Genomic DNA, 27243 nt, shown 5'->3' with positions numbered 1-27243 from the left:
AGAGAAAAGGAAGGTTGGAGATTGGCCTATAATTAGCTAAGATAGCTGGGTCAAGTGATGGCTTTTTAAGTAATGGTTTAATTACTGCCACCTTAAAAGCCTGTGGTACATAGCCAACTAATAAAGATAGATTGATCATATTTAAGATTGAAACATTAATTAATGGTAGGGCTTCCTTGAGCAGCCTGGTAGGAATGGGGTCTAATAGACATGTTGATGGTTTGGAGGAAGTAACTAATGAAAATAACTCAGACAGAACAATCGGAGAGAAAGAGCCTAACCAAATACCGGCATCACTGAAAGCAGCCAAAGATAATGATATGTCTTTGGGATGGTTATGAGTAATTTTTTTCTCTAATAGTTAAAATTTTATTAGCAAAGAAAGTCATGAAGTCATTACTAGTTAAAGTTAAACGAATACTCGGCTCAATAGAGCTCTGACTCTTTGTGAGCCTGGCTACAGTGCTGAAAAGAAACCTGGGGTTGTTCTTATTTTCTTCAATTAGTGATGAATAGTAAGATGTCCTAGCTTTACGGAGGGCTTTTTTATAGAGCAACAGACTCTTTTTCCAGGCTAAGTGAAGATCTTCTAAATTTGTGAGACGCCATTTCCTCTCCAACTTACGGGTTATCTGCTTTAAGCTGCGAGTTTGTGAGTTATACCACGGAGTCAGGCACTTCTGATTTAAGGCTCTCTTTTTCAGAGGAGCTACAGCATCCAAAGTTGTCCTCAATGAGGATATAAAACTATTGACAAGATAATCTATCTCACTCACAGAGTTTAGGTAGCTACTCTGCCCTGTGTTGGAGCAGCCTGGTAGGAATGGGGTCTAATAGACATGTTGATGGTTTGGAGGAAGTGACTAATGAAAGTAACTCAGACAGAACAATCGGAGAGAAAGTGATGGCTTTTTAAGTAATGGTTTAATTACTGCCACCTTAAAAGTCTGTGGTACATAGCCAACTAATAAAGATAGATTGATCATATTTAAGATCGAAACATTAATTAACAGTAGGGCTTCCTTGAGCAGCCTGGTAGGAATAGGGTCTAATAGACATGTTGATGGTTTGGAGGAAGTGACTAATGAAAGTAACTCAGACAGAACAATCGGAGAGAAAGAGTCTAATCAAATACCAGCATTACTGAAAGCAGTCGAACATAAAGATATGTCTTTGGGATGGTTATGAATATTATTTTCTCTAATAGTTAAAATTTTATTTGCAAAGAAAGTCATGAAGTCATTACTAGTTAAAGGAATACTCGGCTCAATAGAGGTCTGACTCTTTGTCAGCCTGGCTACAGTGCTGAAAAGAAACCTGGGGTTGTTCTTATTTTCTTCAATTAGTGATGAATAGTAAGATGTCCTAGCTTTACGGAGGGCTTTTTTTTTATAGAGCAACAGACTCCTTTTTTAGGCTAAATGAAGAGCTTCTAAATTCCTCTCCAGCTTACGGGTTATCTGCTTTAAGCTGTGAGTTTGTGGGTTATACCACGGAGTCTGGCACTTTTGATTTAAGGCTCTTTTTCAGAGGAACTACAGCATCCAAAGTTGTGCTCAATGAGGATGTAAAGCTATTGACGAGATAATCTATCTCACTCACAGAGTTAGGTAGCTACTCTGCACTGTGTTGGTATATGGCATTGAAGAACATAACAAAGAAGGAATCATATCCTTAAACCTAGTTACAGCGCTTTCTGAAAGACTTCTACTGTAATGAAACTTATTCCCCACTGCTGGGTAGCCCATCAGAGTAAATGTAAATGTTATTAAGAAATGATCAGACAGAAGGGGGTTTTCAGGGAATACTGTTAAGTCTTCAATTTCCATACCATAAGTCAGAACAAGATCTAAGGTATGATTAAAGTGGTGGGTGGACTCATTTACATTTTGAACAAAGCCAATCGAGTCTAACAATAGATTAAATGCAGTGTTGAGGCTGTCATTCTCAGCATCTGTGTGGATGTTAAAATCGCCCACTATAATTATCTTATCTGAGCTAAGCACTAAGTCAGACAAAAGGTCCGAAAATTCACAGAGAAACTCACAGTAACGACCAGGTGGACGATAGATAACAACAAATAAAACTGTTTTTTGGGACTTCCAATTTGGATGGACAAGACTAAGAGTCAAGCTTTCAAATGAATTAAAGCTCTGTCTGGGTTTTTGATTAATTAATAAACTGGAGTGGAAGATTGCTGCTAATCCTCCGCCTCGGCCCGTGCTAGGAGTGTTCTGGCAGTTAGTGTGACTCGGGGCTGTGTTGACTCATTTAAACTAACATATTCATCCTGCTGTAACCAGGTTTCTGTAAGGCAGAATAAATCAATATGTTGATCAATTATTATATCATTTACTAACAGGGACTTAGAAGAGAGAGATGTAATGTTTAATAGACCACATTTAACTGTTTTAGTTTGTAGTGCAGTTGAAGGTGCTATATTATTTTTTCTTTTTGAATTTTTATGCTTAAATAGATTTTTACTGGTTGTTGGTGGTCTGGGAGCAGGTACCGTCTCTACGGGGATGGGGTAATGAGGGGATGGAGGGGGAGAGAAGCTGCAGAGAGGTGTGTAAGACTACAACTCTGCTTCCTGGTCCCTACCCTGGATAGTCATGGTTTGGAGGATTTAAGAAAACTGGCCAGATTTCTAGAAATGAGAGCCGCTCCATCTAAAGTGGGATGGATGCCATCTCTCCCAACAAGACCAGGTTTTCCCCAGAAACTTTGCCAATTATCTATGAAGCCCACCTCATTGTTTGGACACCACTCAGACAGCCAGCAATTCAAGGAGAACATGCGGCTAAACATGTCACTCCCGGTCCGATTGGGGAGGGGCCCAGAGAAAACTACAGAGTCCGACATTGTTTTTGCAAAGTTACACACCGATTCAATGTTAATTTTAGTGACCTCCAATTGGTGTAACCGGGTGTCATTACTGCCGACGTGAATTACAATCTTACCAAATTTACGCTTAGCCTTAGCCAGCAGTTTCAAATTTCCTTTAATGTTGCCTGCTCTGGCCCCCGGAAGACAACTGACTATGGTTGCTGGTGTCGCTAACTTCACATTTCTCAAAACAGAGTCGCCAATAACCAGAGTTTGTTCCTTGGCGGGTGTGTCGTCGAGTGGGGAAAAACGGTTAGAGATGTGAACGGGTTGGCGGTGTACATGGGGCTTCTGTTTAGGACTACGCTTCCTCCTCACAGTCACCCAGTCGGCCTGCTTTCCCAGCTGCTCAGGATCTGCCGGAGGGAAACTAACGGCGGCTAAGCTACCTTGGTCCGCACCAACTACAGGGGCCTGGCTAGCTGTAGGATTTTCCAAGGTGCGGAGCCGTCTCCAATTTGCCAAGCCTGGCCTCCAAAGCTACGAATAAGCTACACTTATTACAAGTACCATTACTGCTAAAGGAGGCCAAGGAATAACTAAACATTTCACACCCAGAGCAGAAAAGTGCGGGAGAGAGGAGAAGCCGCCATGCTAAACCGGCTAAGAGCTAGTAGCTGCGCTAAGCTAGCGGATTCCTAAAAAGTAAGTAAGTAAGTAAGTAAGTAAGTAAACTTTATTTATATAGCGCTTTTCACAGACAGGGGTCACAAAGTGCTTTACAAGGTAAAACAATAAAAATATACAGTAAAACACTCAGTACTAAAAGATTATTGGCCATGAAAAGCCTGTTTAAAAAGTAGAGTCTTTAGTTGCTTTCTGAACATCTCAACAGAGTCCAGGGATCGCAGGGACAGAGGGAGTTCGTTCCAGAGACGAGGCGCTACGGCTTTAAAAGATCGGTCTCCTCGAGTTTTAAAGGAGGTTCGAGGGACCATCAACAGGTTCTGACCTAAAGATCTGAGGCTGCGGGCTGAGGTGTAAGGCTGAATCAAGTCAGCAATGTAATCAGGAGCCTGACCATGTAGTGCTCTGAAAGTCAAAACCAAGATTTTAAAATTAATTCTGGAGGCAACAGGGAGCCAGTGGAGGGATTCCAAGATAGGCGTGATGTGGGCTTTCCTGTTGGTGCGCGTCAGAAGCCTCGCAGCAGAGTTCTGGACATACTGCAACCGATTTATCTCCTTCTTACCCAGGCAAGTGAACAGGCTGTTGCAATAGTCCAACCGCGTGGAGACAAAGGCATGGATGATTTCCTCTAATTCTTTCTGTGACACCAATTGTTTAAGTTTGGCGATATTTCGCAGTTGAAAGAAACAATTCTTCACAAGCTTCCTTGCGTGCTGAGCAAGAGACATTCCTTCATCAAAAACAGCGCCAAGGTTTCTAAGGCTTGTTTTTGCCGTTAAGCCCAAGTCACCAAGGAGGCTCCTGATAACAGGAATAGCACTGTCAGGGGCAACAATAAGTGTCTCAGTTTTTTCAGAGTTCAGTTGCAGACAGTTTCCATTAAGCCACTTCTTCACCTGTGACAGGCAGTCAAATAAAGAGTTCAATTTGTGGACTTCTGAAATCTTAAAGGAACAGTACAGTTGTAAGTCGTCTGCAAACAGGTGGTAGGAAATATCCCTGAAGTCCTGAATCAACTGGCCGAGGGGAAGGACATACAATTGAAACAGCAGTGGCCCCAAAACAGAACCTTGCGGGACACCATACTGTAAAGCAGCTGTTTTCGATAGTTTATGGCCAGCCAACACACTAAAGGTCATCTCCTCGAAGTATGAGGCAAACCACTTCAGCACGGACCCCGCCAACCCTACCAGATCGCGCAGTCGGTTGACCATAATGCTATGGTCGACGGTGTCGAAGGCTGCGGACAGGTCTAGCAGGACTAGGACCGTGCATCTTCCTGCGTCAGCGGCCATCATGATATCACTAGACACTCTCAGTCGTGCGGTCTCGGTGGAGTGGTGTTTCCGAAAGCCTGACTGAAAAGTGTCATAGGTGTTGTGTATCTCAAGGAAAGACGTTAGTTGTTTTGCGACCACTTTTTCCAGTATTTTTGCTAGAAAGTGGAGCTTCGATATTGGCTGGAAATTCTTAAGCTCAGACTGGTCCAAGTTAGGCTTTTTGAGTCTTGGTTCCACCACAGCATGTTTAAATGAGCTCGGAAAGAGACCGGATGACAGGGACATGTTGAACATTTTCATGACCCATGGCCCGATTGAGTCAAAAGTATCTAAAAAAAGCTTGGAGGGAAGGACATCAAATGGGCATGAGGTCAGGTTGATTTTAGTTGCAACTGCTGCAATGTCTTCTAGTGACACTCGGTTGAAAGACGACCAGACCTGAAGTGGCAGTTCAGGCCGGACTGGGCCAGACTACAAGGGGTCAGTAAAGGCATTTTTCTATGTGTCTGACCTTATCAACAAAGAACTCCAAGAGGTCAGTGCCATCTGCTTTACAAAACTCAGAGGTTGCAGAGGCAGCATGGGACACGAGAGAGTTAATTGTGTTAAAAAGCACCTTCGGATTTCCCTTATTGGACATTATCAGGCAATGGAAATATTTAGATCTTGCCTCTCTTAATGCATCATTTAACGTGGAAATAAGGTCCCTGAGATGTAACCTATGGACCTCAAGGTGCGTGGATTTCCACAAGCGCTCCGTTTTCCGACACAGTCTTCTTAACTCCAAGATACTGTCATTTATCCATGGACATGACTTCTCACTGACATTATTTGTTTTGAAAGGGGCCACCAAGTCCAATAATGTGGCACAGTGAGAGTTAAAATGAGTTAAAAACACACAAAGTGAATAATGTGTAAATAATTTAGAGGTGATTCAGCAGAGGGAGTGCTTTAGTTAAGGCACGTGAAGATTACACTGTGAAACAAATCGTTATCTAGTTAACTAGATCAATCTAACTGCGCAGATTAAACAGCTAACATACAGCAAAACACTGCTGTGCTCTGGAACAGGAAGTGATACAATACTGCAGTGAGAGCCAACCACCAGTAGAGGCACCACAAGAGGGCATGCCTCCATCCTTTATTTAACTATAAATTGCTCTGGTACTAAAACTTTAACAATTAAATTTTTGAAAATTATTTCATTTAAGTTGGCAAACTCAAATGGTTGAAGGCAGTCGGTTTCCTCAAATGGTTTGAGTTCAACTAACTCATTGGGTTTTACAGTGCAGGAACTTTTTGAGTGAAACCTGTTTTGGGACATTACTCTGGTGTAAGACATGGAAGACATGCTGAACACTGCTTCAGGATAGTTATACTGTCAAAATATTCCATAATGATTGATGCTACATCAGGGTGGTCTGACATCTCAGAGGTACAATCTTCACTGCCTGATCTTCACTGCCTGATGCTGACTCATCTCCATCAACGGAGCTATTTTCATCCTCACTCTGGGCACCAAGAATCGGTTTCAAAGCATGTGCAACTGTAAATCTTGTTATTCTCGGTTTGTTGGCCATGTTTCCCTGGTAAACAGTAAAATACAATGAGGGAAATAAGTATTTGAACACCCTGCGATTTTGCAAGTTCTCCCACTTAGAAATCATGGAGGGGTCAGAAATTTTCATCTTAGGTGCATGTCCACTGTGAGAGACATAACCTAAAAGAAAAAATCCGGAAATCACAATGTATGATTTTTTAAATAATTTATTTGTATGTTACTGCTGCAAATAAGTATTTCAACACCTGTGAAAATCAGTGTTAATATTTGGTACAGTAGCCTTTGTTTGCAATTACAGAGGTCAAACGTTTCCTGTAGTTTTTCACCAGGTTTGCACACACTGCAGCAGGGATTTTGGCCCATTCCTCCACACAGATCTTCTCTAGATCAGCCAGGTTAGTGGGCTGTCGCTGAGAAACAAAGAGTTTGAGCTCCCCCCAAAGATTTTCTATTGGGTTTAGGTCTGGAGACTGGCAAGGCCACTCCAGAACCTTGATATGCTTCTTACGGAGCCACTCCTTGGTTATCCTGGCCGTGTGCTTCGGGTCAATGTCATGTTGGAAGACCCATCCATGACCCATCTTCAATGCTCTAACTGAGGGAAGGAGGTTGTTTCCCAAAATCTCACATGGCCCCGGTCATCCTCTCCTTAATACAGTGCAGTCGTCCTGTCCCATGTGCAGAAAAACACCCCATGCTTCACAGTAGGGACAGTGTTTTTGGGATGGTACTCAGCATTGTCCTTCCTCCAAACACGGCGAGTGGAATTAAGACCAAAAAGTTCTATTTTGGTCTCATCTGACTACATAACTTTCTCCCATGACTCCTCTGGATCATCCAAATGGTCATGGGCAAACTTAAGATGGGCCTGGACGTGTGCTTATTTAAGCAGGGGAACCTTCCGTGCCATGCATGATTTTAACCCATAACGTCTTAGTGTATTACCCACAGTAACCTTGGAAACAGTGGTGCCAGCTCTCTTCAGGTCACTGACCAGCTCCTCCCGTGCAGTTCTGGGCTGATTCCTCACCTTTCTTAGGATCATTGATACACCACGAGGTGGGATCTTGCATGGAGCCCCAGTCCGAGGGAGATTGACAGTCATGTTTAGCTTCTTCCATTTTCTAATAATTACTCCAACAGTTTATCTTTTTTCACCAAGCTGCTTGGCAATTGCCCCGTAGCCCTTTCCAGCCTTGTGGAGGTCTTCAGTTTTGTCTCTGGTGTCTTTGGACAGCTCTTTGGTCTTAACCATGTTAGTAGTTGGAGTCTTACTGATTGTGTGAGGTGGACAGGTGTCTTTATGTGGCTAATGACCTCAAATAGGTGCTTCTAATTTGGAATAGTAAATGGAGTGGAGGTGGACTTTTTAGAGGTGGACTAACAGGTCTTTGAGGGCCAGATATCTGCTGACTGGCAGGTGTTGAAATACTTATTTGCAGCAGTAACATGCAAATAAGTTCTTAAAAAAAATCATACATTGTGATTTCCGGATTTTTTTTTTTGGGGGGGGGGGGGGGGGGGGGATTCTGTCTCTCACAGTGGACATGCACCTAAGATGAAAATTTCAGACCCCTCCATGATTTCTAAGTGGGAGAACTTGCAAGATCACAGGGTGTTCAAATATTTATTTTCCTCACTGTATACACTCGTGCGCAGTCTGAGCATTCAGTTACTTTTTTGCCAACTGTTCAGGTTATGGTGACTTAGCTTGCTTTTGTTCCAGGCTTGCGTGTGTACATCTGTCCACTTCACATGACAATATCAGAGTTGTCTCAGAGAAAGAATATGCTGAGAACAGACTGCAGAGTTAAATATTTACACCTCTCCCTGCTAAACTGTCAGAAGTCATTCTGCATTTGTTCACAGAGAATTAAGACAATCTAGGAATGTATACTGTATCTGTAGAGCAAAAGATTCCAACATGTGTTTGTGCTGTTACTGGAAACCATCTGATCGTTGTATGAACAAACTGCCACAAACTGAATACGACACTGCCATCTGCTGGTTATGTCCGTTATGTACTGAACACCTCACTGTCATTTATCAACACCATTCTGCTGTGTTTTATTTGATGTTATGACCTTTTAATAATCCAGCAACTATTCTGTCATGATCTTAATCAGATGTCCCCCACCACCATCACCACCAAAAAAAAAAAAGAAAAAAAAATCTGTCCAATCCCAAAAATATGGAGAAGTCAAACAGTTAGAGATGAGGGCTGAGAATCAGTGTAGGAACATAGAGCTGGGGAGCAGACAAGAAAATAACAGGAATGCAGGATGAAGAGAACAAAGAGTAGGAACCAGAGCACATGAGAACCACTATAATCTAGCAAACCAAGGTTGTGAAGTGATTAATTTAAATAGTGACACGCAATGTCACTGCACCCCAGGGTACTGGATGGCCCCCTGCCTGCGGTGCAATTGCTTGCTTGGTTATCTCAATAATGCACTTTGTTTTTTATGTTACTCTGGTTTTCTGTTTCCTCTTTCTTTGTAAAAACCTTGTAACTGATACAATGGCCTAAGCAGTAGGTCACCCCTCTGAGTCTGGTCTGCTTGAGGTTTCTTCCTCATTATCATCAGAGGGAGTTTTTCCTTACCACTGTCTCCTGTGTGCTTGCTCTAGAGCAGGGGTAGGCAACCTGTTCCAGAAAGAGCCATGAGGGTGCAGGTTTTCTTTGCAGCCACTGACTCCACCAGGTGATTTTACTGATTAATATCACTTTGAGCAGATGGAATCAGTTAATCGGTGAAATCACCTGGTGGAGTCAGTGGCTGCAAAGAAAACCTGCACCCTCATGGCTCTTTCTGGAACAGGTTGCCTACCCCTGCTCTAGAGGTTGGTAAGGTTTGACTTTACTCATGTGAAGCCCCTTGAAGCAGCTTTATTGTGATTTGGTGCTATATAAATGAAATAAATTGAATTGAATTAATGAGGCACCAAGAGACAGGAGATACTTAGTAACAGGTTAATTAAAAAAACAGATCAAGACTAGGAGGAATCATTAAAAAAAAAACTTTACAAAGTTATACATCATGCAAATGTAAACAGACAACACAATGGGGCAAGGACAGAAACATACAGATAGGATGGATACATGTCCTTTACAGCCAGTACGCAGGGGTATGCCTCGAAAGAGAAACTTTCACCCCTGCACGCAATGTGAGCCCTTTCAATTTTCAAGTGAATTTCTCAAAATAAATGTAAATATGATGAATACATGAAAATCATCAACAGAATGTCACCCGTGATGTGTTGAAGTACATTTTAGTGCACTGATAACAAGAAATTAGATCTTTAATATCAAGGGTTTGAGAAACATAAACATTGTCATCCTTTATGTTTATGCATAGTACAAAGTGTTATATATTATTACTGAGGCATAGCTCCTTATTGTCAGGGTTTGATATTATGTCTGGTTTTCTGTTTTGTTCTTTGGCCGTTTGTTCATGCATTGCTTTTCTGTGTGTTCATTTTCTTGTTGGGGTTTTTCTGCTTGGGTCTGTCTGTAGCTTTTCTCCCAGACTACCAATAACCAGCAAAAATCTATTTAAGCATAAAAATTCAAAAAGAAAAAATAATATAGCACCTTCAACTGCACCACAGACTAAAACAGTTAAATGTGGTCTATTAAACATTAGGTCTCTCTCTTCTAAGTCCCTGTTGGTAAATGATATAATAATTGATCAACATATTGATTTATTCTGCCTTACAGAAACCTGGTTACAGCAGGATGAATATGTTAGTTTAAATGAGTCAACACCCCCGAGTCACACTAACTGTCAGAATGCTCGTAGCACGGGCCGGGGCGGAGGATTAGCAGCAATCTTCCATTCCAGCTTATTAATTAATCAAAAACCCAGACAGAGCTTTAATTCATTTGAAAGCTTGACTCTTAGTCTTGTCCATCCAAATTGGAAGTCCCAAAAAACAGTTTTATTTGTTATTATCTATCGTCCACCTGGTCGTTACTGTGAGTTTCTCTGTGAATTTTCAGACCTTTTGTCTGACTTAGTGCTTAGCTCAGATAAGATAATTATAGTGGGCGATTTTAACATCCACACAGATGCTGAGAATGACAACCTCAACACTGCATTTAATCTATTATTAGACTCTATTGGCTTTGCTCAAAAAGTAAATGAGTCCACCCACCACTTTAATCATATCTTAGATCTTGTTCTGACTTATGGTATGGAAATAGAAGACTTAACAGTATTCCCTGAAAACTCCCTTCTGTCTGATCATTTCTTAATAACATTTACATTTACACTGATGGACTACCCAGCAGTGGGGAATAAGTTTCATTACACTAGAAGTCTTTCAGAAAGCGCTGTAACTAGGTTTAAGGATATGATTCCTTCTTTATGTTCTCTAATGCCATATACCAACACAGTGCAGAGTAGCTACCTAAACTCTGTAAGTGAGATAGAGTATCTCGTCAATAGTTTTACATCCTCATTGAAGACAACTTTGGATGCTGTAGCTCCTCTAAAAAAGAGAGCTTTAAATCAGAAGTGCCTGAGTCCGTGGTATAACTCACAAACTCGTAGCTTAAAGCAGATAACCCGTAAGTTGGAGAGGAAATGGCGTCTCACTAATTTAGAAGATCTTCACTTAGCCTGGAAAAAGAGTCTGTTGCTCTATAAAAAAGCCCTCCGTAAAGCTAGGACATCTTTCTACTCATCACTAATTGAAGAAAATAAGAACAACCCCAGGTTTCTTTTCAGCACTGTAGCCAGGCTGACAAAGAGTCAGAGCTCTATTGAGCTGAGTATTCCATTAACTTTAAATAGTAATGACTTCATGACTTTCTTTGCTAACAAAATTTTAACTATTAGAGAAAAAATTACTCATAACCATCCCAAAGACGTATCGTTATCTTTGGCTGCTTTCAGTGATGCCTGTATTTGGTTATTTATATTGAGTTATTTTCATTAGTTACTTCATCCAAACCATCAACATGTTTATTAGACCCCATTCCTACCAGGCTGCTCAAGGAAGCCCTACCATTATTTAATGCTTCGATCTTAAATATGATCAATCTATCTTTGTTAGTTGGCTATGTACCACAGGCTTTTAAGGTGGCAGTAATTAAACCATTACTTAAAAAGCCATCACTTGACCCAGCTATCTTAGCTAATTATAGGCCAATCTCCAACCTTCCTTTTCTCTCAAAAATTCTTGAAAGGGTAGTTGTAAAACAGCTAACTGATCATCTGCAGAGGAATGGTCTATTTGAAGAGTTTCAGTCAGGTTTTAGAATTCATCATAGTACAGAAACAGCATTAGTGAAGTTACAAATGATCTTCTTATGGCCTCGGACAGTGGACTCATCTCTGTGCTTGTTCTGTTAGACCTCAGTGCTGCTTTTGATACTGTTGACCATAAAATTTTATTACAGAGATTAGAGCATGCCATAGGTATTAAAGGCACTGCGCTGCGGTGGTTTGAATCATATTTGTCTAATAGATTACAATTTGTTCATGTAAATGGGGAATCTTCTTCACAGACTAAAGTTAATTATGGAGTTCCACAAGGTTCTGTGCTAGGACCAATTTTATTCACTTTATACATGCTTCCCTTAGGCAGTATTATTAGACGGTATTGCTTAAATTTTCATTGTTATGCAGATGATACCCAGCTTTATCTATCCATGAAGCCAGAGGACACACACCAATTACCTAAACTGCAGGATTGTCTTACAGACATAAAGACATGGATGCCCTCTAATTTCCTGCTTTTAAACTCAGATAAAACTGAAGTTATTGTACTTGGCCCCACAAATCTTAGAAACATGGTGTCTAACCAGATCCTTACTGTGGATGGCATTACCCTGACCTCTAGTAATACTGTGAGAAATCTTGGAGTCATTTTTGATCAGGATATGTCATTCAAAGTGCATATTAAACAAATATGTAGGACTGCTTTTTTGCATTTACGCAATATCTCTAAAATCAGAAAGGTCTTGTCTCAGAGTGATGCTGAAAACTAATTCATGCATTTATTTCCTCTAGGCTGGACTATTGTAATTCATTATTATCAGGTTGTCCTAAAAGTTCCCTGAAAAGCCTTCAGTTAATTCAAAATGCTGCAGCTAGCGTACTGACGGGGACTAGAAGGAGAGAGCATATCTCACCCATATTGGCCTCTCTTCATTGGCTTAAAATTCTTCTTCTTACTTATAAGGTTTTGAATAATCAGGTCCCATCTTATCTTAGGGACCTCGTAGTACCATATCACCCCAATAGAGCGCTTCGCTCTCAGACTGCAGGCTTACTTGTAGTTCCTAGGGTTTGTAAGAGTAGAATGGGAGGCAGAGCCTTCAGCTTTCAGGCTCCTCTCCTGTGGAACCAGCTCCCAATTCAGATCAGGGAGACAGACACCCTCTCTACTTTTAAGATTAGGCTTAAAACTTTCCTTTTTGCTAAAGCTTATAGTTAGGGCCGGATCAGGTGACCCTGAACCATCCCTTAGTTATGCTGCTATAGACGTAGACTGCTGGGGGGTTCCCATGATGCACTGTTTCTTTCTCTTTTTGCTCTGTATGCACCACTCTGCATTTAATCATTAGTGATCGATCTCTGCTCCCCTCCACAGCATGTCTTTTTCCTGGTTCTCTCCCTCAGCCCCAACCAGTCCCAGCAGAAGACTGCCCCTCCCTGAGCCTGGTTCTGCTGGAGGTTTCTTCCTGTTAAAAGGGAGTTTTCCTTCCCACTGTAGCCAAGTGCTTGCTCACAGGGGGTCGTTTTGACCGTTGGGGTTTTACATAATTATTGTATGGCCTTGCCTTACAATATAAAGCGCCTTGGGGCAACTGTTTGTTGTGATTTGGCGCTATATAAAAAAATTGATTGATTGATTGATTGATTGTTTGTCTCTTGGTTCTTGGTGCGGGCTGTCTCTCTCTCTCTCTCTCTGGCCATGCCCTGTTTTCTAGTGCTTTCCACGCGCACCTGTTCTTGATTTGCCGATTGTCACCTGGGGTTATTTAAGATCACTGGCTGTGTTTGTTCCTCGCCAGATTGATGCACCTTGTGCCTTCTTTCCAGCTCGATTTCGTGTTCCATAGTCCTGCCTGCTTCATTGTGTTTTCGACCTCCTGCCTGTTTGTTTCGACCTCACCTAAGCCTGATGATTGTTGTACTGCTGCTGTGTTTTTTGGACTGCTTTTTTGTGTACTGACCATTGCTATCCTCACCACTAAAGTCTTTCAACAACCAGAGCTGTTCATGTGAGCCTCGCATTTGTGTCCTAACAAACCTGCCTGTCACTTATAGTGTTTCTCTGTTTGTGTGTTCAAATAAAAAGCATCAGCAGGACCCTAGAAGCAATCAAGAAACCTGCACTAGCATTACTCTGTGCCACCAGCAGGTGGCAGTGCATTTTCCCGTTCTCTGTTTTTATCATCAAAAAAGAACAGATTGTTGCATTCTTTAGGGCCCCTTCACACATAGTACGAATAAGTACAAATCAGGGGGAATCATGGCCTAACAGTTCATATGAGCGAACCACAAAAACATCGAGCTGACGGGCAGGCATGAACGATCCCGCTGCAATGATTTTGTGCATGCAACTGTGTCATGCATGAGTGTGTATGAAACCGTTGCAGAGAGAACACAGTGTGAGCAGCTGGAGTATGTGTAACTACATCGCACAGCTGCTGTGAAAAAAAATACATGCCACCGACGGGATTCGAACCTGCAATTTACAAAAGCTCTGATTGCCAGCCAGAAACTTTACCACTGCGCTACCATCACTGGCCTGTAAAAGGTGCAGAAAAAAAGCCTGAAATCATCAAGGAGATGGACATATTAAAAAAAAACAACAATAAAACCACACATCACAACAAACACCACATTTTATTGAATCCCTCTTATCAAGCGGACAATACAAGTATGAACCGTCTGTTCCTCTGTAGATGACCCATGGTCATACATGAAAATTCAGTAAGGTATATCTTATATATTATATTCCAATTCTAAGGTGGAACTATGCTAGTATATTAAGGTTAGTATACTAAGGTTTATCTAAATATCTAAAAAGGAAGAGTAAAATAGAAGAGTAGAAAAGAGTAGAGTAGAGCCACTTAGGTGCCTGGTCTTGAGAACCAGGGGAACTCTCCCTACCCACCCAAGCGGCTCAAGAAAAAAGTACATGTCAACCCCTTTGAGGGTGCACCTGTATAACCAATTGAGAAAATCCATAATCAACACAAAATCTTTATAACCTCCAAATCGCACCAAAATCAGTTTTATTATAGTACACACAACCGCATAGCGGTATCACATAACTGGGTTTTTGTCCACATATTATGAGTTGCCACAATGACATTAAAGTCAGGATCATTAGTATTTCCTCCACAATTGAATTTCAAACAATAGAGATCTAGTATTCATGTGTCAAGCTGAATTTTATAGAACTGAATGTGTCAAATTTAGTTATTTTTTACAGAAACAAGAACTGTGTGTCACTAATGGAAATACATTAATAAAATCATGAAAAATAAATTGAATATAATGAACAAAATAAAACATACCTCAGAACTTCATCAAGTGTATTGAAAATCACCTCGCCAGTGCCAATGTTGCAGACTGGAATGTCGATGATCCTCGACTTCGCCCCTGTGTTTATGTTGAAGATCCGTACCAGGACGGCCAGTCTCTTGTCGGTTTTCTTGTCATTGTTTGGATTTCAAGTGTTCTTTCGCGTCGTAAATGCCGGATGCGAATGACCAGATACAAACTAAGTCATTACCGTAATGCAATGGGGTCCCTGATACATAATTTACGTATCAGGGACCGGCAGACTAGTCTAGAAGTTACGGTAATGCACAAGACACGGAAAAAACGAACATCCGGCTTTTTGTGATGACCATTTGACGATGTTTAAGAAAAACAACAGTAAAATAAATTTACAACAGAAAACCCTGACTATCCGTAAGACTTTATTTGTACGTCCATATGACTCTGAAACTCAGAAAAATCCATATAATTTACGGACAATCCGTATAGGTTGACATGTATACATGGTCACAGATGTACAGTCATGAAATGGCATGAATGGAGCAGTGCACTCTTATCATGTCCACATCTGCTGAACTTGGCAGGTCCAGCTGGCCCCACCCACATGTCCGGCCAGACACGCGTATCTTGTGGATGGCGTGCCGCAGGACAGACACAGCGTCATATGGAACAGAGCTCACGTGGGTGATGTGATATTCAGATCTCCTGCTGCGTGTTATGATCGGACAGTCCGTATCACCTGGGGCAGCCTGTCAATGTGTGCATTCTCCAGCCCGTGGCAAAAGCGATATATGTTTTTATGTATTTCCACATGAGGACAGCAAGCACACACATGTGTGTCCATCAAAACATGATACGTGTCCTGTAGCTGTGACATCCAACACAAGAGATGTCAATAGCTGCTGCTGTTGGCAGCCAGCCATGCCCCCTATCCATTCAGAGCACAGACCAAGATGTCACTTTGTGATCAGATGAGAGGCACCTCACCTGCGGGAGGGGGAGGTGTGTGAACCACACGCACGCCATGTGTTGGTGGGGAGCGGGGAGAGAGCATGCAAAACACATGCACACGTGTTGTGGGGGGAGCCAACGCTCTGGCATGCCACATGTGTACTTGGCAACTTCAGTCATGGGGCACTTACACAAATTTCACATCCAGCTCGAAAGTGATTGTCTGCTGACTTTTTTTGTGCTAATAGCACGAATGACCACACATTTTCTAAATGTCAAGCATGTTTCTGTGTGTATCACCTGGAATTGCCGCGACAAGGATCAAATGGGCTCTCACAGGGCACACTCTGTCGTTCAGCCACTGGTGTGCGCAAATAGTTGTAACAGGTGTACGGGGCGTTGGAGGCAGTAGTGACATGAGTACAAGGCATTTGAGACAGCTCGGCTTTTGCACAATTGGCATGCAATTCCTCCTTCGTGCGCTAGTTGACTTAAATCATGATATGTGTGAAGGGGCACTTAATGATGTTGAAGTTCTGTTGTTGTTTTTGATGTTATATCCCAAAAAATTATGTTTGAACTTTACCTGAAAATAAATGTTTTGCCATGAATTCTGTTAACATGTCTAACATCATACAGTTATGCACTCAAGGATGTGCACAGAATTTAAGAATCTCAAAGTCAGAAAAGAGCTGGCTTTAATATCTTTAATGCGAGCGCATGAGCAAAATTTATTTATTTTGAGCAGCAGAGTTCCTGCAAGGATCTAATCTTAATTTCACCCCTGGTCAAGGATGAATGCTGTGAAAATGGAAAGTTGAAAGGACTAATATTTTTAGAGAAATTAGGAATATTGGCTAACAACAGTGAACAATGGATGTTATGCTGCAATGCACCATGGGAGTTCAGGATTTGGGGTTTTTAAATGTTGTTATTGTGGTTTGTGTTAGTTTAACCGTGTTGTTGGTGTTATTGATTTATTGTGTTTTTGTCGTTCACTTGGTTTAGTCAGTTTAGTTAAGTGTCATGTCGTTACTATGAGTGACAAGTGTAGTGCGCATGATGTCTTCCACCACCGTCTCTGTTTGTGGGTGTGCAAAAGTAAAAGCACCTGCTTGTGGCAGAATGCAGAAAAGACAAAAAGCTCTCTGTGGGTGCGCGTGTGTATAACTTCAATTATGGACAACCTGTCAAAATGGAACGTTGATAGGACTAATATTTTTGGAGCTCTGACTGCACATCTTCAACTAATTTTACACATTGCCTGAAAAAAAAGACAATTGAACTGTGTGGTTGTTAATTTTTTTTTTTTTTTTTTGCTGGACAGACTAACGTAAAACATGCACGGATTTGGACTTTTGAGAATTATTGTGTGGATTTGGAAGAATTTGTAGAACTTTACAAGTCTTTTTTTGCAGTACCTGCATTTTTGATGTACATTTTTTACTCTGAATTCACGTCCTCTCTATTGGACACACGAGGGAATGAGCAGTGTACCAAAAACAAGCAAATAAACAACAACCACAAAAAACAACTTTGTTGACACCAACAGTGTACATATGAGGTTTGGTTATAAACTGCTGTCTTTGCGTGCGTGCTGTGACACTGACAGAGTGTCGAGTGTGATGTCATTCATCACGTTCACTGCTTCAGGCATGGTCTGATGTTGATGTATCGAGCTGTATGTACTCAGCACTGACATTTTCACAAGGTGATCTCAATTTCAGACTGCACAATTTGTCACTTTGTTTATGTCTCCATCCATCAGCCTCTTAGTCCTTCTTTGCAGCTTTTTTTTTATTTTTTTTTTACTTCTGTCGAATTAAGACACATAAACATTTTGTCAGAAGGGGCAATACTGGTGCAAACCAAATATACAGTCTCTGTCTGTATGACAGCTCAATAACAAATCAGTGGTGCACAGTAAATGAGTATTGCTGTTTGCTGTTCAAGATTAAGCTTGTAATTTCTCCCAACTCTTTATGTAATTTACTGCACATTTCCAAGAACCAAACCATTGTATTTGTTGTGAAAGTGTAGTGACACGGACCCACAACAGGGGGCGCAAATTGAACGGTCAATAGATGAGCCAAAAAGTAACAATTTAATGTTGTGAAATGTGCACAATGAATATACAGACAATCTCAGAATATGATTACAGTCAAATTACAAAGGTGACGTGTGGGCAGGCTCAAGGATAGAAGACGTCTGTCCTGAGAAGGGCCGGAACCACACGATTTCTGCCACCACCGAACCTGGTGAATACTGGAGCCGCCAAGTCCCGAATTCCCAGGTGATCACCGTCTCCGACTGTCGGATCTGGTACTGCTGGTGAGAACAAAGACAGTCAAGTGTGGGTGTGTGTACACCCAGTAACAACAACGGTGGGAATGCCACCTCCACCTCTCACTCAATATGTGATGAGTACCGCAGTGATTCCTCAGGGGAAAAGAGTGCCGTCCTGCACTCACTCAGCTTCCACAGATAGAGGAACCGGTACTCCTGCAAACACTCACAATATACAGATATATTGTAACACAAAACGGCTGAGGATATTACCTTCAATGAAGTACGATATCTCGGCGATGAGGTGGAGATGACGTCTGGGTTTTATGGAGTGAGGTGATGAAGAATGAGTGACAGCTGTCAGGAAGTAATGAGTAACAGCTGTCACTCCCGGCTGTGTCCGTGGCGGCAGCGCCCTCTCGTGCCTGAAGCCCGCACTTCAGGCAGGGCGCCCTCTGGTGGTGGGCCAGCAGTACCTCCTCTTCTGGCGGCCCACACAACAGGACCCCCCCCCTCAACGGGCGCCTCCTGGCGCCCAACCAGGTTTGTCGGGGTGTCGGCGGTAGAAGTCGGCCAGGAGGGCCGGATCCAGGATGAAGCTCCTCTTCACCCAGGAGCGTTCTTCGTGTCCATACCCTTCCCAGTCCACCAGATATTGGAACCCCCGGCCCATTCGACGGACGTCCAGGAGCCGGCGCACTGTCCAAGCTGGCTCCCCGTCAATGATCCGGGCAGGAGGCGGCGCCGGACCGGGAGCACAGAGGGGTGAGGTGTGGTGAGGTTTGATCCTGGAAACATGGAAGACCGGGTGGATCAGCAGTGAAGCTGGGAGCTTCACCGCGGCAGGGCTGAGGACTTTGAGGATACGGAAGGGGCCGATGAACCCGTCCATCAATTTTGGAGACTGTACTTGCAGGGGGATGTCCTTCGTTGACAACCACACCTCCTGCCCGGGCTGGTATGCAGGGGCCGGGGACCGCCGACGGTCTGCATGGGTCTTGGCCCTCGTCCGGGCTTTCAACAAGGCAGAACGGGCGGTGCGCCACACCCGACGGCACCTCCGAAGATGGGCCCCGGACCGAGGGCACACCAACCTCTCCCTCCACCACGGGAAATAATGGGGGCTGGTACCCCAAACACACCTCAAATGGGGAGAGGCCAGTGGCAGAAGACACCTGGCTGTTATGCGCATACTCGATCCAGGCCGTCAGGTGCGCGGATGTTATGCAGCGAAGGGTCTGTTCCAGTTCCTGGTTGGCCCGCTCTGCCTGTCCGTTCGTCTGTGGATGGTACCCGGACGAGAGGCTCACAGTGGCCCCCAGTTCCCTGCAGAAGCTCCTCCAGACGTGTGAGGAGAACTGGGGACCACGGTCAGAGACGATGTCGGTGGGTATCCCATGCAGACAGACGACGTAGTGGACCAGGAGGTCTGCTGTCTCCTGGGCTGTTGGGAGCTTCGGGAGGGCCACGAAGTGGGCCGCCTTGGAGAATCGGTCCACTATCGTGAAGATGGTGGTGTTGCCCTGGGACGGCGGGAGGCCCGTGACGAAATCCAGGCCGATGTGGGACCAGGGGCGATGAGGCACCGGTAATGGCTGGAGAAGTCCTTGGGACCTTTTATGGTCTGCCTTGCCCCTGGCACAGGTGGTGCAGGCCTGGATATACTCCCGGACGTCGGCCTCCATAGACGCCCACCAGAAGCGCTGCCGGACAACTGCCACGGTCCTTCGCACCCCCGGATGACAGGAGAGCTTGGAACCGTGACAGAAGTCCAAGACTGCAGCTCTGGCCTCTGGTGGGACGTATAAACAGTTCTTCGGACCTGTTCCTGGGTCCGGGCTCCATGCCAGGGCCTCCCGGACGGTCTTCTCCACGTCCCAGGTGAGGGTGGCCACGATAGTGGACTCCGGCAGGATGGGCTCCGGTGGATCCGACAGTGCAGTTTTGACCTCCTCTTCGTGTACCCGGGACAAGGCATCCGACCTCTGGTTCTTGGTCCCGGGGCGATAGGTGATCTGGAAGTCAAAACGCCCGAAGAACAGTGACCAGCGGGCTTGCCTGGGGTTCAGCCGCTTGGCGGTCCTGATATACTCCAGGTTCCGATGGTCAGTGAAAACCGTGAACGGCACAGACGCTCCCTCCAACAGGTGTCTCCACTCCTCAAGAGCCTCTTTCACCGCAAGGAGTTCTCGATTGCCGACGTCATAGTTCCGTTCAGCCGGGGTCAACCTGCGTGAAAAGTAGGCACACGGGTGAAGAACCTTATCGGTCTCTCCGCTCTGGGACAGCACGGCTCCTATCCCTGAGTCAGAGGCGTCCACTTCAACCATGAACTGGCGGCTAGGGTCGGGCTGCACCAAAACTGGCGCAGTAGAGAACCGTCGTTTCAACTCCTTGAACGCGGCTTCGCACCAATCCGACCAGGTGAAGGGGACTTTTGGAGAGGTCAGGGCTGTCAGGGGGCTAACTACCTGACTGTAGCCCTTAATGAACCTCCTATAGAAATTAGCGAAGCCGAGGAACTGTTGCAGCTTCCTACGGCTTGTTGGTTGGGGCCAATCTCTCACCGCCGCAACCTTGGCCGGATCAGGGGCGACGGAGTTAGAGGAGATGATAAACCCCAGGAAGGACAAAGACGTGCGGTGAAACTCGCACTTCTCGCCCTTCACAAACAGTCGGTTTTCTAACAACCGCTGCAGGACCTGACGTACATGCTGGACATGGGTCTCAGGATCCGGAGAAAAGATGAGAATATCGTCCAGATATACGAAGAAGAATCGGTGCAGGAAGTCCCGCAAGACGTCGTTAACCAAGGCTTGGAACGTCGCGGGGGCGTTGGTGAGGCCGAACGGCATGACCAGGTACTCAAAGTGACCTAACGGGGTGTTAAATGCCGTCTTCCATTCGTCTCCCTTCCGGATCCGAACCAGGTGATACGCATTTCTAAGATCCAGCTTAGTAAAGATTTGGCTCCATGCAGGGGGGTGAACACGGAATCCAACAACGGCAATGGGTATCGATTGCGAACCGTAATCTCATTCAGCCCCCTGTAATCAATGCATGGACGGAGTCCGCCATCTTTCTTGCCCACAAAGAAAAAACCTGCCCCCATCGGGGAGGTGGAGTTCCGGATCAGCCCGGCAGCTAATGAGTCCCGGATGTAGGTCTCCATTGATTCGCGCTCAGGTCGTGAGAGGTTGTACAGCCTGCTGGACGGGAACTCAGCGCCTGGAACCAAATCAATGGCACAATCGTACGGACGGTGCGGGGGAAGGGTGAGTGCCAGATCCTTGCTGAAGACGTCAGCAAGATCGTGGTACTCAACCGGCACTGCCGTCAGATTGGGAGGGACTTTGACCTCCTCCTTAGCCTGTAAACCGGGAGGAACCGAGGATCCTAAACACACCCGATGGCAGGTTTCGCTCCACTGAACCACCACCCCAGACGGCCCATCAATCCGGGATTGTGCTTCAACATCCATGGGATGCCCAAAATCACGCGGGAGGTAGAAGGAGTTACAAAAAACTCAATCTCCTCCCGATGGTTTCCAGACACCACCAGAGTTACTGGTTGTGTCTTGTGTGTGAGTAAAGGGAGGAGGGTGCCATCTAGTGCCCGCACCTGCAATGGCGAAGGAAGCGCCACCAGAGGGAGCCCTACCTCCCTTGCCCATCTGCTGTCTAGCAGATTCCCTTCTGACCCCGTGTCCACCAGTGCTGGGGCTTGAAGGGTTAAATCCCCGCTCAGGATTGTGACTGGGAGTCGTGTGGCAATCTGTGTGTGTCTCACTTGAATGTTTTGACCCCCCCTTAGCCCAGTCTCTAAGGGCGAGTGTTGTCGTTTTGGCCGTTTGGGGCAGTTTCTCTGTGTGTGCTCAGTTGAGCTGCAGAGAAAACACTCTCCACGGATCAACCTCCTCATTTTGGCCCTGTGCGTTTCCCTAACAACGTCAGCAGGGGGAGCTGTTGCCCCACAGAGCGCTGCGGCTGTGGAGTGTGGGGAGGGCGGCCCCTTTTCGAACCCGGAAGGGAGAGGGGCGGCGCGTATCCGGTCACGTCCTTCGCCTCGCTCCCGACGGCGTTCCTCCAAACGATTGTCTAACCGTATAACGAGATCGATAAGCCCATCTAAATCCCGCGGTTCCTCCTTAGCTACCAGCTGCTCCTTCAGAACCAACGACAGTCCGTTTATGAAGGCGGCGCGGAGCGCAACGTTATTCCAGCCGGACCTCGCAGCCGCGATGCGGAAGTTGACTGCATAAGCGGCTGCGCTCTCGCGTCCCTGTCTCATTGACAGCAGCACAGTTGAAGCGGTCTCTCCTCTGTTAGGGTGATCAAACACTGTTCTGAACTCCCCCACAAACCCAGTGTATGCTGATAACAACCGTGAGTTCTGTTCCCAGAGCGCCGTAGCCCAGGCACGTGCTTTACCCCGAAGCAGAGCAATCACATAAGCTATTTTACTAGCATCTGACGCGTACATGACGGGACGTTGTGCGAAGACGAGCGAACACTGCATAAGAAAGTCCGCGCACGTCTCCACACAACCTCCGTACGGCTCAGGAGGGCTTATGTATGCTTCAGGGGATGGTGGGAGGGGTTGTTGAACCACCACTGGAACGTTCATATCCTGCACAGGGTCGGCAGGAGGACGAGCTGCAGCAGCGCCCTGAGCGCTCGCCGCCATCTGCGCGGAGAGAGCCTCCACCCTGCGGTTCAGGAGGATGTTTTGCTCAGTCATTTGATCCAACCGAGCCGTAAAGACGGTGAGAATGTGCTGCAGCTCACCAATCACGCCTCCTGCAGACGCCTACGCTCCCTGCTCTCCCATTGGTCGTTCAACAGCCGGGTGACGCCCCTCGGAGTCCATGACGCTGGCCGAGATATCCTGTTGTGAAAGTGTAGTGACACGGACCCACAACAGGGGGCGCAAATGAACGGTCAATAGATGAGCCGTAAAGTAACAATTTAATGTTGTGAAATGTGCACAACGAACATACAGACAATCTCAGAATATGATTACAGTCAAATTACAAAGGTGACGTGTGGGCAGGCTCAAGGATAGAAGACGTCTGTCCTGAGAAGGGCCGGAACCACACGATTTCTGCCACCACCAAACCTGGTGAATACTGGAGCCGCCAAGTCCCGAATTTCCAGGTGATCACCGTCCCCGACTGTCGGATCTGGTACTGCTGGTGAGAACAAAGACAGTCAAGTGTGGGTGTGTGTACACCCAGTAACAACAACGGTGGGAATGCCACCTCCACCTCTCACTCAATATGTGATGAGTACCGCAGTGATTCCTCAGGGGAAAAGAGTGCCGTCCTGCACTCACTCAGCTTCCACAGATAGAGGAACCAGTACTCCTGCAAACACTCACAATATACAGATATATTGTAACACAAAACGGCTGAGGATATTACCTTCAATGAAGTACGATATCTCGGCGATGAGGTGGAGATGACGTCTGGGTTTTATGGAGTGAGGTGATGAAGAATGAGTGACAGCTGTCAGGAAGTAATGAGTAACAGCTGTCACTCCCGGCTGTGTCCGTGGCGGCAGCGCCCTCTCGTGCCTGAAGCCCGCACTTCAGGTAGGGCGCCCTCTGGTGGTGGGCCAGCAGTGCCTCCTCTTCTGGCGGCCCACACAACAGTATTCCTCATTTTGGATTTATTAAAGGTCACAATGAAAACTGGACCGGGACCCTCACAGACAGTGTCCATCTTGTGAAAGGCCCAGAAAATGGGTCATACAACACTTTTTATACAGTGTGAGCGTTTACAATGGGTGTAGTTTAGTCTCACATTTCTATTGTTACTGGCTCTCACAGATAGGGGGAGCCCTCCCTGTATCTAAAACATAGACATAAATGATGGAAGTAAAACTTAACTCATATTTAAACATTAAACCAGATCCCAGAGACTTCCAATCAAATGGCAAAAGCAAATACTTGATAGATAACATAAAATATGGATTTAGCATAGATATTATCTAACAAGCTCTTCTACATGGTGCAAAGCAGCACACAAGTGTTCCAGTTTCCCAACGATGCAGTTGTCATTTTCAAAACCCGCACACATGTTTAAATGCCACATGTACTTGAGCTCATCAGTTCACCTGTGGGTGTGTTAGTCTTAAAATGAGGTGTGGTCAGGTGCATGTTCTTGTGTTGCTGTAGTGAGGCAGCAGAAAGTGATTAGTCCATAGAGCACCAAAAACCTGGACTGAAGTCGTGCAGTTTTTTCGTGATTTATATGATGCATTATTTCAGATACACTTTACATAAGCAGGTTCATGACATGCGTACACAGCGTGACATATTCATGCTCATCCTCTCTACCATCATTCATCAGACTAAAGTGAAATTGAAATGAAAACAGAAATTAAAAACGAAATGTTAGTTTTTTTAAACTAAGGTAAAAAATGCAAAGCTTTAGTAACTCTGGCTTGTACCATATTTTTATACTGTTTGTCTTCCTTCCTAAGTTCTTAGGCGTGGAGCACCAAGACAGGAGATGCAGGAGATCAGGTGGTTGGAGGAGGAGGAGGAGGCGTTAGAGGTGCTATGGAGTCTTTTTCAACTTTAACATTCCCAATATCTGGAAGAACAATTTTTCCAACTGTTAAAAAAACATTTAGAGAAAGCATTTTTTTGTATGTCTCATGCAGAGCAGGAGTTTGTAGGATCGTAGCTGTACTACCAATCTGTAGACTGGAGTTCCATTCCTGGTCACACTGTCTGTCTGTCTGTTCCTTAGACAAACATGTAGGGCCTGAGCAATCCAAACTTTTGCAAATTGGGGTGGAGACAGTTTTGTGAGTGATTTACAAACAGCAAATGCACAACTGATCGCAAGCAGTAATGTGGCTTAGACAACAGCATGTAAATGAAGATTTTGCTCATCATTTTCCATCCATCCATTTTCTATACCCACTTACTCCATTTGGATACATAATCTCTATATTTTATGAGACTGTAAGTTGTAAGTAATTGTTTATTCATTTATTTTCTATACTCCAATTAAGGGTCGGGGGGGGGGGGGGGGGTACTGGAGCCTTTCCCAGCAGTCATAAGGCATGAGGGGGGGTATACACCCTGGACAGGCTGCCAGTCTGTTGCAGGACTTGCTAGTCATTTTGCAAAATTAAATCTTTCGCTTCAGTTAAATTACTGGATTCAGGTGTAAGGCATCTCTTTATCCAGAAGACAACTCACATGGAAGACAACTCAGTACTTTAGTAGCAGTACACAGTAAATTTTGCAGAGTAAAATTTACTCTTCTAACTAGTTATAACGTGGATTTTATCCCAGTATTTTCAGTGTTACAATTCATTTTCATATTCTAGACCTCCCAAGAGATCAGAAAAATACTGGTTTGTTAAGATGCGTGTGCGCATTTGTGTGTGTGTTTGGGGGCGCGGTGCACGTGGGCCATATCTAGCTCATGGCCTAATTCAGTGGTGCCCAAGTTTTCTTTGCAACCACCGACTCCGGCAGGTGATTTCACTGACAAACTGATCCCATCCGCTCAAAGTGATGTTAATCAGTGAAATCACCTGCTAGAGTCAGTGGCTGCAAAGAAAACGTGCTGCCTCTTGGCCCTTTCTGGAATACTTTGGACACCACTGGCTTAATTACTGTATCTGGGGATCAGCACAAGGGCCTCAGGGCCTGTAAAGGTCTTAGTGCTTCAGATAAGGTAGGTAGGTGCTTCATTTGATAGGTCAATGAAGGAAGAACATCAGTGGCTTTGGCACATATGACTATTTGCTGAGAGGAAACAATATTTATTGTCTCCCACAGTAAGAAAGGTTTTAGTTTTTCTGTGCCTTGGATCTGACTGTAAGTGCTGTGATCCTGTCCATGCGCCTGTCTTGTGCATTTTTTTTTTTTTTCTGTTTGGGGTTTTTCTGTGTGCAGCCACCTGTATACTGGTTTATCTTTCCATTGTTGCCCCTATTTTGTATTGTACTTATTTTTTTTTGTTCCCACAAATTTATAACTATACATTTCAAAAATTATTCACCTTTTTCATGTTTTTTTTTAAATGATCACTTTAACTTCAAAGAATACCTTTTTTCACTTGTAATATTATCACTTTATGTTTTTCATGATATTTAAATTTTTTGAGATGCCAGGAGGTTTCAGGCATATACAGGGCATTAACTTTTAAAGTAGTAGTAATAATATGAGCGAAGCGTCGTGCAGCGGCGCGAAGCTCACTCATGATACAGGGCGTCCTAAACAGGATGTGCCAAAATTCAAGTCCACAATAAAACAGGAAATGTTCAAATGTCAAACACTTCCTGGATTGACAGAGGAGATCTCATGGAATCTCGCGGGAACTCAGTGGCAAGCTCACACTCAAACAGGAAGTGCTGAATCAGTCACAGTGAAACAGGAAATGCTGAACACTTCCTGGCATGGGTGGAGCTAGAGTGGAGGCCGGGGTTTCACTGGACTCTCCCGAAGTGATGCAAATTATTGGTTGAGCTAATAGGATTAATAAATGGAATAGTGTTGACAGTGTTGAATGCTTGGTCTCCAAAGTAAAGGTCAAACAAGGTCTATGTCTATTGGAGTCTATGACGTGGCAGATGTTACCCCATAACGTGATAAGTAAGGATGATACATGGTCCAAACTATTCCTTTTTTAAAACCGTGTTAACTCAACTAGTAATTTGCATCACTTTTTACCAAAATTGGGGCAACTTTAACTTTTGACCCCTGTACAAAATAAAACTGACCTTTTTCACCATTCTTGCTGTTTTTATCCCGTAACTCCATACAAGTCAGTCACAGATAGTCCAAACTATACCTTTTTGGAATCTTTATGATCAGGCAAATAATAATACAATAACATGCTTTTGGAGGGCGGTATGCATTTTCAAGAGGCCCAACATCCACGCCGAGTCGCCCAAAATGACAGCTATTCGCCCAAGTTAGACGAGGGCGAATATCTGTCATTGCAGGCGACGGGATGGATGGAGGGACTCAGAAAAAAGCATACCGCACGACAACAGCATGTTATTTGCATTATTATCACTTTTTACTGAGATACTGACCGATACTGACCATCACTCTGCACTCTACTGGTGGTTGGCTCTCACTGCGGTCT

This window comes from Thalassophryne amazonica, chromosome 2 (genome assembly GCF_902500255.1).
Source record: "Thalassophryne amazonica chromosome 2, fThaAma1.1, whole genome shotgun sequence".
NCBI classification, from domain to species: Eukaryota; Metazoa; Chordata; class Actinopteri; order Batrachoidiformes; family Batrachoididae; genus Thalassophryne; species Thalassophryne amazonica.
This window is presented reverse-complemented; position numbering follows the sequence as displayed.